Source organism: Chenopodium album, chromosome 4 (genome assembly GCF_948465745.1).
Source record: "Chenopodium album chromosome 4, dcCheAlbu1.1, whole genome shotgun sequence".
Classification (NCBI taxonomy): Eukaryota; Viridiplantae; Streptophyta; class Magnoliopsida; order Caryophyllales; family Amaranthaceae; genus Chenopodium; species Chenopodium album.
The window spans coordinates 27,460,280-27,471,192 of NC_137837.1; the positions used below are offsets into that span (position 1 = coordinate 27,460,280).

General features: G+C 36.4%; 1 non-coding gene across 1 annotated transcript; it reads left to right on the plus strand.

Moving 5' to 3' along the window:
* Positions 1 to 6,603: 6,603 nt before the first annotated feature.
* On the plus strand, positions 6,604 to 6,710 carry LOC145629534 (small nucleolar RNA R71). Its single transcript, XR_014111700.1, has one exon. It is a non-coding gene; the product is annotated as a small nucleolar RNA R71 (small nucleolar RNA).
* Positions 6,711 to 10,913: the final 4,203 nt, after the last annotated feature.

Here is a 10,913-nt window from a genome sequence, read left to right on the forward strand (position 1 = left end):
ATTCGAGTTTTCATTTTTGCCTTTTGGGATAATGAATCACCTATAATTTCCATGGACTTATGGAATTCAGTATTTTCATTGAAGGTATTTTTGTGAATTCTACGAATGGGAAGGAAAGGACGATGTGAACATCTGTAATAAAACGTGTTGATGCTTAGAGAGAAGCAAATGCACGCAAGTTTTTCCCGAGCGTGAGTTATGATTGAGAAAGGACCATTTTGGGAAACCTTGCGATAAGAGGAAAAGTTGATGTAACTGGGATAGAAGCGGTGAATTATGGACTCCGTGTAAAACAATTGTTATTGAGGTTTAAGTTGGACAACGGTGTGGAAGATTTTGATAGATTCGGAAGGATTATTAACAAGTGAATGCCCTGGCGAAGAATAATTGGAAGTTCATGGAAAGTAATAAGTGTGAAATAACTTTGTATAAATTAATGATTATTTGTGAATGAATTTTATAGTTTAAAGTATGAGATAGACTCTCACACATAAGGATTTAAAAATGTAACAAGAAATTATTGGAGTTGATAAAGGACCGTGGAAGAGACATTCAATGTCATTGAAAGGGAAGCAATATATTGGGAAAATACGTTGCTAATAATGTTAAAGTTAAGGGGGGATAAGGAAATTAATCTCCTCGAAAGTGTTGGAAAAGGAAAGTTTAAAAAAATGTTGGGGTAACGACAGCATGAGACCAACAATATTCGAGGAAATGAGGAAAAAAAATCAAGTAGAGAGTGTGAATTTGATCGAATTTGTAAGAGGATATGTCATTTTAATATTAATGGAGATAAAAGCTTGAGTATACTTTGTAAGTCCGCAATGTTTAAAACCCGATGAAGGAGACTTCGAAGAGGGAGCAACTTGCGAAGGCTTACATCAAATTCGTTGTGAGATTACATGGAGTTCTTGAAAATATGTCAGATAAAATTCCTAGATTCTTTCAAAATCCTAGAAGGAGGTATACAGGAGAACTTTAGTAATACATTTGAGACGATTACAACCTCCACCCATTGGTATAATAGCGAAATAATATTTGACAGGGGAATTTATGCAGAAAACAAGCGTATTCAATTTCAGAAAAGGATGTAACAAAGTCACCATACAAGTCAGCATTGATATGGCAACATTTTGAGGTTGGAATAAAAGAACCATGAAAGTTCACTATGTTGGGAAACATTAGTGACCGAAGCATGAAAAGTATACATGAATGGATTTGATCTGAGTAGTGCAAGTTAAACAACGGACAAGGCACAAGTGTTATTGAAAGTGTAACCCATAAGACAAAAGATGAATTTTGGTAAGAAAGAAAATTCGAGCCAAAGTATATAGAAATATATATGAATTTGCATAGAATTGGTAAAATGGCAAATAACTTGGCATATTATCGGACCTTGGTAAAGTATAAGACAATTTTCATAAGTCATTGTGAAAGAACATTAACTAAAGGTATGAGTTGCAAAGAGATCTATTGAGTTCAGCCAATTTGATCATGAAAGAGCTAGACAAATCAAAGTTTCGAATATCAAAGTGCTTCATACTTTTACTAGAGGATGGGTGAAATATAGTATAGATGGAAATTGATTATTTTTGGTATAATGTGTAAGGAATTAATAAGAATTTTGGTTTGCAACAAAGAATGCATACAGAGAAGTGTTATGACCTTACCAAGGATGGAATGAGAAAAGATCAACATGATTCTAAAGTTGAATTAAGTGGAGTTACGGGGGCGTAACTTGTTTTCTTTAAGGGGGGTAGAGTGCGATAGAATTGCGCGCTTTTCCCTAAATTTGGCATTTTAAGTGCTTTTTTGGTCAGTTTTACACTGATTTTATTATTTAGTTTGTTTGTCTTACACACTAGGATGTGTAAGTTTATTACCAAAGTTGAATCTTACACTAATAGTAGTGTGAGTTTGTTAGATAGTCTAATAGTTTACACATTATTTTGTGTAAGTTTGTTAGTAAAGTTGTTATCTTACACACTAGTTTGTGTAAGTTGGTTAGTAAGTTAGTTACTTTACACAATAGTTGTGTGTGAATGAATAGATGAGGTAGAAAGAAAGTATCACAAAAGTACAGCAACTAAAAATATTAAGGAAATTTTCAGATTTTACAAACATTTATTCGTTTTCAAGCGAGCTTTTTCTTGTAGTTTTTGAGCAGTTTTTGATTTTTAACGAAGTTTTTTTTTATGCTTTAAATTTTATCTTTGAGTTTAAAAGGGGTAAGAGATAATTTAATGTTTCTATGGATAATTTAAGTATAAAGATGTATTTTGATGAAGTTTTAAGGGATTTTTGATTAGTTTAAAATGTTGGAATTTTATTTAAAGTAGTATAATTGTGATTTTTAATAAAAGGGTGTGATTATCCATTAAAAAGGAGTTTAATTAGGGGTTTTTAAATAATTTTTAGATTATTATAATTTATTTAAAGTTAGTTTAAGTTGCTGGAAATTGTGTATACAAGGGTAATTAATATAGTATTATTGTCCCTTTATGTAGGAGACTTGGTTCGAGAATTGTTGTAGAGTACTCGGTTATTTTAAGAGCTTATTTGAGGTACGTACGCGTACTTAGCATATTTTAATGATGTAGAATCATGCTAGGTTGGATTTCAATCAATTACAAGTAGTATCATGCTAAGGTTTATGTATGGAATTGTGAATTTATGGTGTTTGTGATTGAATTGTGAAGCATGAAATTATTTGTGATCGTTATGGATTGGAAAATTATATTTTGGGCATGTTGTGTTTGAACCACATTTTTATTTATGGCATGATAGAAGGGATGATTAATTAAACTACATGTTTAATTATGTTTGGAATATTGAAAAAGGAATTTTATTATGGTTAAAATAATTTTTTTGATGCTTTAAGCGTGAGGAAGGAGCTATATAAGTGTCTATGTACACAAGGAATAATTGTATGTTGGTGCCTTTGTGCACTTAAGGTGTTTTTAACACCGAGGGATAGGATTTTTGGCGCATTATGCGTTTAAGGTGTCTTTGACACTGATGTAGAATTAAAAAGGGTTCAATATTAAATAATATGTGGTCACTAATTATTCAAGAATTAAATTGGTATGTTTGGTTGATTGAATAATTATGGTTGATTGATCTATTATGCTTTGAGAGTCATCACCAAGTCCAATAACATGTAAATAACGTAAAGTGAAAGAGATTACGCACCAAAACTCTTGGAACGTATATACCTTGAGAATGAACAATGGGAGGAGTTATGGGGTTTTATATTTAACCATAACTTCTAATGGAGTACAGGACGCTGTACATTCCTTTTTATTTATTATTATGCGCAGGGATTCCGCCACCTTTGAGTGGTTTTGTCGCTGACACGGTTAGCTCCCGTGTCAGTTAACCTCAATTTATTTGGGGGAGGTTAGGAGGAGGAAACCCGTTCGATGCGTAATCAAAGCTAAATGGATTAATTAGTGTCTAGTCATTGTGTCTTGTTGATTGATGTGTGTGCTTGTAAACAGGTGCAATGAGGTAAGTGTGTTGATAGGTGAAAGCATGTTAGTGTGCTTAATTTACGCTTATGTAATCAGCTTTGCTGATTGTGTGTGTTTGTGTGTTTGGCCATGTCTTTACCTTGGCCCTATGATGACCCATTTTTAATGGATAGTAGTGGAAACAAGTAGAGATAAACTTTTCAGGTATTGAAGCATAATCATGATGGGGCATGAGAGAAGAGTGAATCTTACTAGTTTTCATTAGGTTACGAGGTGTTTTATGCTTTATTTATTTATGACGTATTTTATGTGGACTAACACAAAGGTTTGGTTTTGGAACGGTTTTGAATAAGGACCTTTAATGGTTTCAAGTGGTAGTTTGATTTTATTTGACTTTGTTTGTTTGGTTTTAAACTTTATTTTCGTTTGGTTGACTTTTGAGTTGACTTGTTTAAACGGTTTTTAATTTTGAGTCTTCCGCTGTGTATCTTTGATAATTGCCTTAGCCATTTTCACGGTGGCGGTAATGTCTTAGTTATTCCTAAATCGTATTTTAAAGAGTAGAATGGATATTTAAAGGAAAGGAATTTCTAGGGTGTTACAGGTCGGGCGAGAGTCGCCCGATCGGGCGGACAATTTAGTCCGTAAACGATGTATCTCGCGCCCGGTCGGGCGCCCATCGCCCGGTCGGGCGAAATTACGCAACTTTGGAGACTTGCTCTCGTGCCCGATCGGGCGAGCTTCGCCCTGTCGGGCCCGAGACTAAATGTTGATTTTTATTTTTTTTCTTATTCCAAATTTTGGCTAACTCTTTTCCTTCGAACCTGTACAAACACTCATAAAACTCATTAAATTCCCTCATCTCTCCTCTCATAAGGGAAAAAAAAAGAAAAAAAAGAAAGAAATACTATTCTAAAAACATTAAAAATACGGGTTGCCTCCCGCAAAGCGCTGGTTTATCTAGGTCACGCACGACCTTCTTACCAAGTACAATAACTAGGACCTTTGGCCTAACGCTTGATCGGGTGGTTTCTCACCAGGTCTAGCGGTGTTTAGGCTGCGATGCGGCTTCCTGACATACCCTGTGGGACGCCAAATCACCTTATCTGGTGGTTCCTCCTTGACTTGGAATGGGGGATCTTCAATGCTACGCACTAAAGATCCTTCTTTGGTCGAGGATTGCTTCAAATTGTCATTGCAAGCAACACTTGAAACTCGATCTGGCGGAACACTTATCGTAGGCTAAGTTTGCATGACTTGCTTGATCGGTTCCACCTTCTCATCCTCGAAACCAAGACCAACAGTGTAGAGTGCTCTTTCTATTGCATCGACTTCCTTCTACCATTTGTCTATCTCATCTTAAAGGGATGCAACACAAGATACCCCCTCCAAGGGATCTTTTTCAAGAGCTTGGGGCTTGTTAGAATAATTCTCAACCACATTAACACTAAAAAATTTTTCCTTAGTCATGGAGCTTTTAGGGGTATTATTAAGATTAAAAATAACTTTATCATCCCCTACTAATAGTGTTAACTTACCACTTCTCACATCTATGATTGCTCCTACAGTATTAAGGAATGGTCTACCCAAAATAATTGGGGTTTGCACATCCTCAGCCATATCAAGAACAACAAAATCAACAGGTATATAAAATTTACCTACTCTGACGGGGACATCCTCTAAAACACCTAAGGGGTATTTGAAAGAACGGTCGGCCATTTGTAGAGTTATATTGGTAGATTTTAATTTACCTATATTCAACTTAGAACACACAGATAACGGCATGACGCTAACACTAGCACCCAAATCACATAATGCATTATCAATCAAGAGATTGCTAAAATGACAAGGGATAGAAAAACTACCCGGATCTTTTAATTTAGGTGGAGACTTATTTTGAAGTACGACACTACACTCTGCAGTGAAAGCTACTGTCTCTACCTCACTAATATACCTTTTCCTCGTCAATATTTCTTTCATAAATTTTGCATACGAGGGGATTTGTGTGATTAATTCAGTGAAGGGAACTGTTACCTTCAAATCTTTTACCACCTCCAGGAACTTACCAAACTGCTTATCCAAGTTTGTCTTCAATTGACGATTGGGGAATGGAAGTTTGATAATTGTCTTAGGAGCATTATTGCTCTTGTCTGGAGTAGCCACCTTCTCTGGAGTCGTACCCTGCAATGTAGACTTAGATATGTTAGTACTATCCTTTAGCCCTGCAGGGCTATTAACTACATTGTTTGGTTTAACGGAATCAAGATTAGCATTATTTAATAAATCAGGTTCATCAACTCTAGGCATAGAGGGCCCTTCATAGTTTGAACCACTCCTTAGAGTAATTGCAAAAGCTTGATCCGTAGGCCGGGTCGGCTGTGCCGGTAGAGCTCCCTGTTGGCGGGCTTGTAGAGTAGCGGAAAGTTGCGCAATTTGATTATCTACAATTTTATTATGTGCTAGAATTTGATCAATTGTCGCATCTCTACTCTCCATGTGCTTTTGCATATTAGCCAACATTGCTCTAATTTTCACCAGAGAATGGTCAGAAGATGAGGAGGGTTGTTGTGGTTGGTTCTTCTAGCCAGCATTGGGATGGTAGTATTTCTGCTGCTGTTGCTGTGGCGCCTGTGGTTCTTGTGGTGGTGGGTTTTGAACATTAGTACTCCAGTAGGAAAGGTACGGATGATTCCGATACCCAAGATTGAAGGTGTTGGAGTATGGATTATTCTGCCTATAGGCTTGAAAGGCATTAACTTGCTCCACGGAACTCCTGCAATCTTGTTCCCAATGACCTATAATACCACAATTTTCACAGAAAGCCTCATTAGAATTATTATTAATCGCAGAAACATTAGCTACATTAGCAGTGCTCAGATTATCTAATTTTTGGCATATAGAGGTCAGTTGAGCTTGCAAAAAGGATACATAGTCAACACTATGCTCCCCCTTGTTAGCAAATCCTCTAGGATTCCCATATTGGGAATTGTGTATCGTCATGTCTTCAATAACTTGACCTGCATCTTCAACATCAAGATTCATAAATCTCCCACTAGCTGCAAAATCTAAAATTATTCAAGAAGAATTTCCAAGGCCATTATAAAAGGCTTGGATTAACTGCCATGGTGCTAAATTATGGTGAGGGCAATCTCTTTGTAGATCCTTGAACCTCTCCCAAGCCTCATATAAAGATTCATCGGCTTCTTGGGCAAAGTTTTAAATCGCACTCCGTAGTACGGCTGTTCTCTCTGCAGGATAATACTTGTTATAAAAATTCAAAACAAGAGTTTCCCAATCAGTTATACCAAGTGCAGTTCTATTTAATCCATTAAACCACAATTTAGCTTTTCCAGTTAAAGAGAAAGAAAAGAGAATCTCCCTGATTTGGTCTTGAGTGACCCCAGCTTGCCTGATGGTATTACAATATTGACAATAGTCGGCAATGTGAAGATTTGGGTCTTCACCCTTGGCTCCACTAAATTGCTTCCTCTCTATCATCGTTATAAACTGAGGTTTAATTTCGAATTGAACCCCGTCAAGAGTCGGAGTAGGGGTGAGATGTGGAAAATCTGTAAGCTTTGGTTGTGAGTAATCACTAAGCTTCTTTGGTACTGCCGTCTCTGATTATGCGTCTAATGATGCCTCTGAATCGCTAGAACCAGTTGGAGGATCGCGGTGATTATTATTATTATCACCAGAATTCGCCAGGATTTGCCTGTAGAAATTTTTCTGTCTATGGAAGGAACGTTCGATCTTTGGATCGAATGGGATGTACCCTGATCTGGAACACCTGGGCATAAACAAAAACTAGAAGAAAATGTGAGATTTGCCTAAGAGAACTAACGCTCTCCGAGACAAAAGGAAAATAATCTAGACTACAAAAACAATCAGAAATAAAAATAAAATCGTTTCCCCGGCAACGGCGCCAAATTTTGACAGGGTAAAGTCGTATCCCCAAATCAAAAGTAATACCTAAATCCTCTAACTAATGTATATAGGGAAGTAGGGTCAAATCCACAGAGAAACGGATCTTTCTATTCCTAATTAACTAATATGATCTAGATTATTAGGTAACCAATATGTGAATTTGAATAATAAACTAAGCTATGGAGATCAAGAATATGGAGAAAATAATATATAAAAGGATCTAGGGTACAGGTTCACCAATAAATAATATTCCAGGGTAGAATATAATAATCATTCATCAATGCAAATATTAATCAGATTATAAAGGGCTTTCGCTATGTATTATAATCGCACAATTAATTTACCGGTATTAAATCTCATCTCTCGAATCTCGACTTAACCATTTATAAATTAACCTGCCTATTGAAACTAGACCTAAACATCAATTCTCATCTGTCGAATCTCGAGTCAATATTGTTAAACTCATGCATAAAATATCTGCGCAAATCTAGTCACAGAGCATTAAACCAACCAATAGGAAATTAATCTAGCATTGAGAATTAACAACAATAAATCACCCCTTCATACTATTTATGGATCCCCATAAACCCTAGAAATAAAACTACTCACACATAATAGAAACTAAACTAATCAAAGCAATAAAGTAAGACATGATTAAAGGAATAAAATAAACAACTAAGATTAAGAGAAGAGAAATCGTTACCAAAATAAATCTGGAATTAAGAGTAGATTAAACACTCTCCCTGTGACTTATTCGCCTACCTTGTCGGATCCCAAACCTATATTCCAAAGATTTTTTGGCTTGTCCGACAATGATATGACCAATATAGGAACTGAAGAAGGCGTGAACTTGATTCAATTTATTGAACATTTTGTCGCTCCTCGTTACAACATGACTAAACAACGCTTTAAAATTCGTGCATTATGTTATTGTCTTGTTATTAATTATTTACTTAGGATAGGCAAAGAAAAACGGAGATTATTCCATGGTATCCATAGTAGAGCAAATAGAGGGATGTCATTCACCCGCCTCTTTGGTTTTGGCGGAAACCATTCTGTGCTTGAATTTCCTTAGAGGAGATCCTAACGAAAATGGATTCACGATAAGTCCACTCCTATTACACGTACGTTTTTTTTCGGCATTAATTAGCGCAAGTCATGAAGTTGCACTGGCTATCTTCTCCGATGCGCGCAGAGGGTGCGCGCAACTGATTTGGTTGTGCGCTCCACCTGCATGTGTAAAAAAATCACAAACTAATTTTTTTTTTTTTTAGATTTGGCTCATGGAGCGCTTGCGAATTGTTGATCAACCACAAAATCTTGAGGCTAATGGAGAAAAGACATTCCCTGGACGTGGAATCCTTTATAAGCATAAGAATGAAGAGGAATGGACGTCGTTTTTCTGTCATGGGGTTCCTAACATACGTTTTGTGATTCCTTGGTGGAACATAAATAGTATGATTGGGAATAGTCTCAATTTCCCTTACATTAGGCTTTTAGGCCTATCTAGTACTACTTATATTTTTCATTGAATGGTGATGAGACAATACGGGATGAGGCAATTTATTCCCTCGCAAGATTGTGATGCCTTTAAAGATGTGACCTTTAAACCCGAAAGGATTGCTCGTTGGATGGAATATTGGTCAAGTCTTCTTAAGTGGGTAATACAAAATCCTCCCGCGAGTATTACATTATCTTCCTTTTACAAGGCTTGGATGAATGCGGCGGATAAGGGTGAATTAAACAAGGCTCGATCTCAACTTCAAGCCGCCATCGCTCGCAATCCACCTAAGCCTTTGATGCATTCAACCACTACTACTCTTTCTAGTGGCCAAAACAAAGGAGTGAGAAGAAAATTAGACTTCTCATCCCCTAAGGCTCGTTCGAAGGAAACAAAAGGAAAGCTCCCTCCAAACTTGCGCAACAAGGTGTGAAAATCAAATAACCTTCACCAAATACTCGCAAGAAATCTCCAAAAGTCAAAGGGAAAGGATAACAGGTTGCAAAGGCCCCAATCCCTAAGTTGAAAAACAATGTTAAGGTGAAGAAGAAGAGTGTAGGGGAAAGCTCCAAGGTTTCTATAAATGCTGCGATGGAAACTACTCCTCCATCATCTGTGACAATCGAGGACATAGTAAAACCTTAGAGTGTTACACAATTTTATCATTAGTTTATTTTTTTCGAATAAAGTGTAATCACTACTATGTTTTTTTGTTTGTTTACTATCTAGTTCAATAATATCTTTCTTTTGAATTTTGAATGAAATAAAATGAGCTTTATATTTTTATATTTTGATATGACCGAATCATAAAGATTGCCTACGTATTCGCATTACGAAATCAGGTCTTCGTGTAGTTCTAATGTTTTTTTTTATTATTATGTATTTTTTATTTTTTCTTTAATCTCTTAGATAGAAATTAAATGAAAAAATTAATCAAACCTTGTTTAAAGGAATTCAATCAAAGTTTAATTTTATTTTCCGAGTATATGTTATATTTAAGAAACCCCCTCTTTTTGCCGCAAGTAGAAATTGCAACTTCATTCAAACACAAAAATTCGGGTTCGCAGTTCATCATCAGGTGGCGCGCGCAACGTCTATAGTTGCGCGAGCGTGTCGCACGCAACGAAGTCAGTTGGGCGTGACATCCGCGCGCAACTCTTCCTGTTGCGCGCGACACCTGTGCTACGAATGTCACGAAAAAATTATAATTTAAATTCTGTATTATTACCACCCCAAGTGTGAAGATTTTTTCGTGATATTCGAAAAAATTTGAACGCTTAGAACGGTGTATTATTTCTAAATTACCCCCCAAGTGTTATGTATTTTACCGTGTTATTTGGTAAAATACATAACACTTAGAATCTTTCAATTGAATGCTAATTAAAATTGGTTGTATGAGTGAACGAGTTTTATCCGGATTTCATATGTAATATATCTTAAGGCTATCAATGTTTATTAATTGGCGAATTTCATCTCCTCCAATGTCCATTAATCTTACGGCTCCTCCTGATAAGATTTAAATTACGCGGTAAAGTCCTATCCAATTAGGTTTGAATTTCCCTCTTGGATCGGTTGGTGGATCCCTAACCTCCTTTAGTACAAAGTCACCTTCTTTTATATTTCTAGGTTTGACTCTTTTACTGAAATGGCGCGCAATGCGCCTTTGGTAGACTTGTACATGATGCAAAGCTCTTAATCGTCGTTCATCGAGGAATAAAAGCTCTTCATACCTCATTCTTACCCATTAAGCTTTCGGTAGCTTACTTTCAAGTACGATGCATAGGGATGGTATTTCCAGTTCGACTGGTTTGTTATTTCGGATGATATACTACAAGAGGGGGATGAATTGTAGTATGTTCCTAGTGACTACTTTTCGCGGAATATAAAACTGATTGCTGTTAGGAACTTAGACAATGCAAAGCGGATTTTACGAGGAAACCACCCAGGGCCCAACTGGAAGTAAAACCTCGACCCTCCAAGGGATTTCAAGCCAAATCTATCCACTATAATAA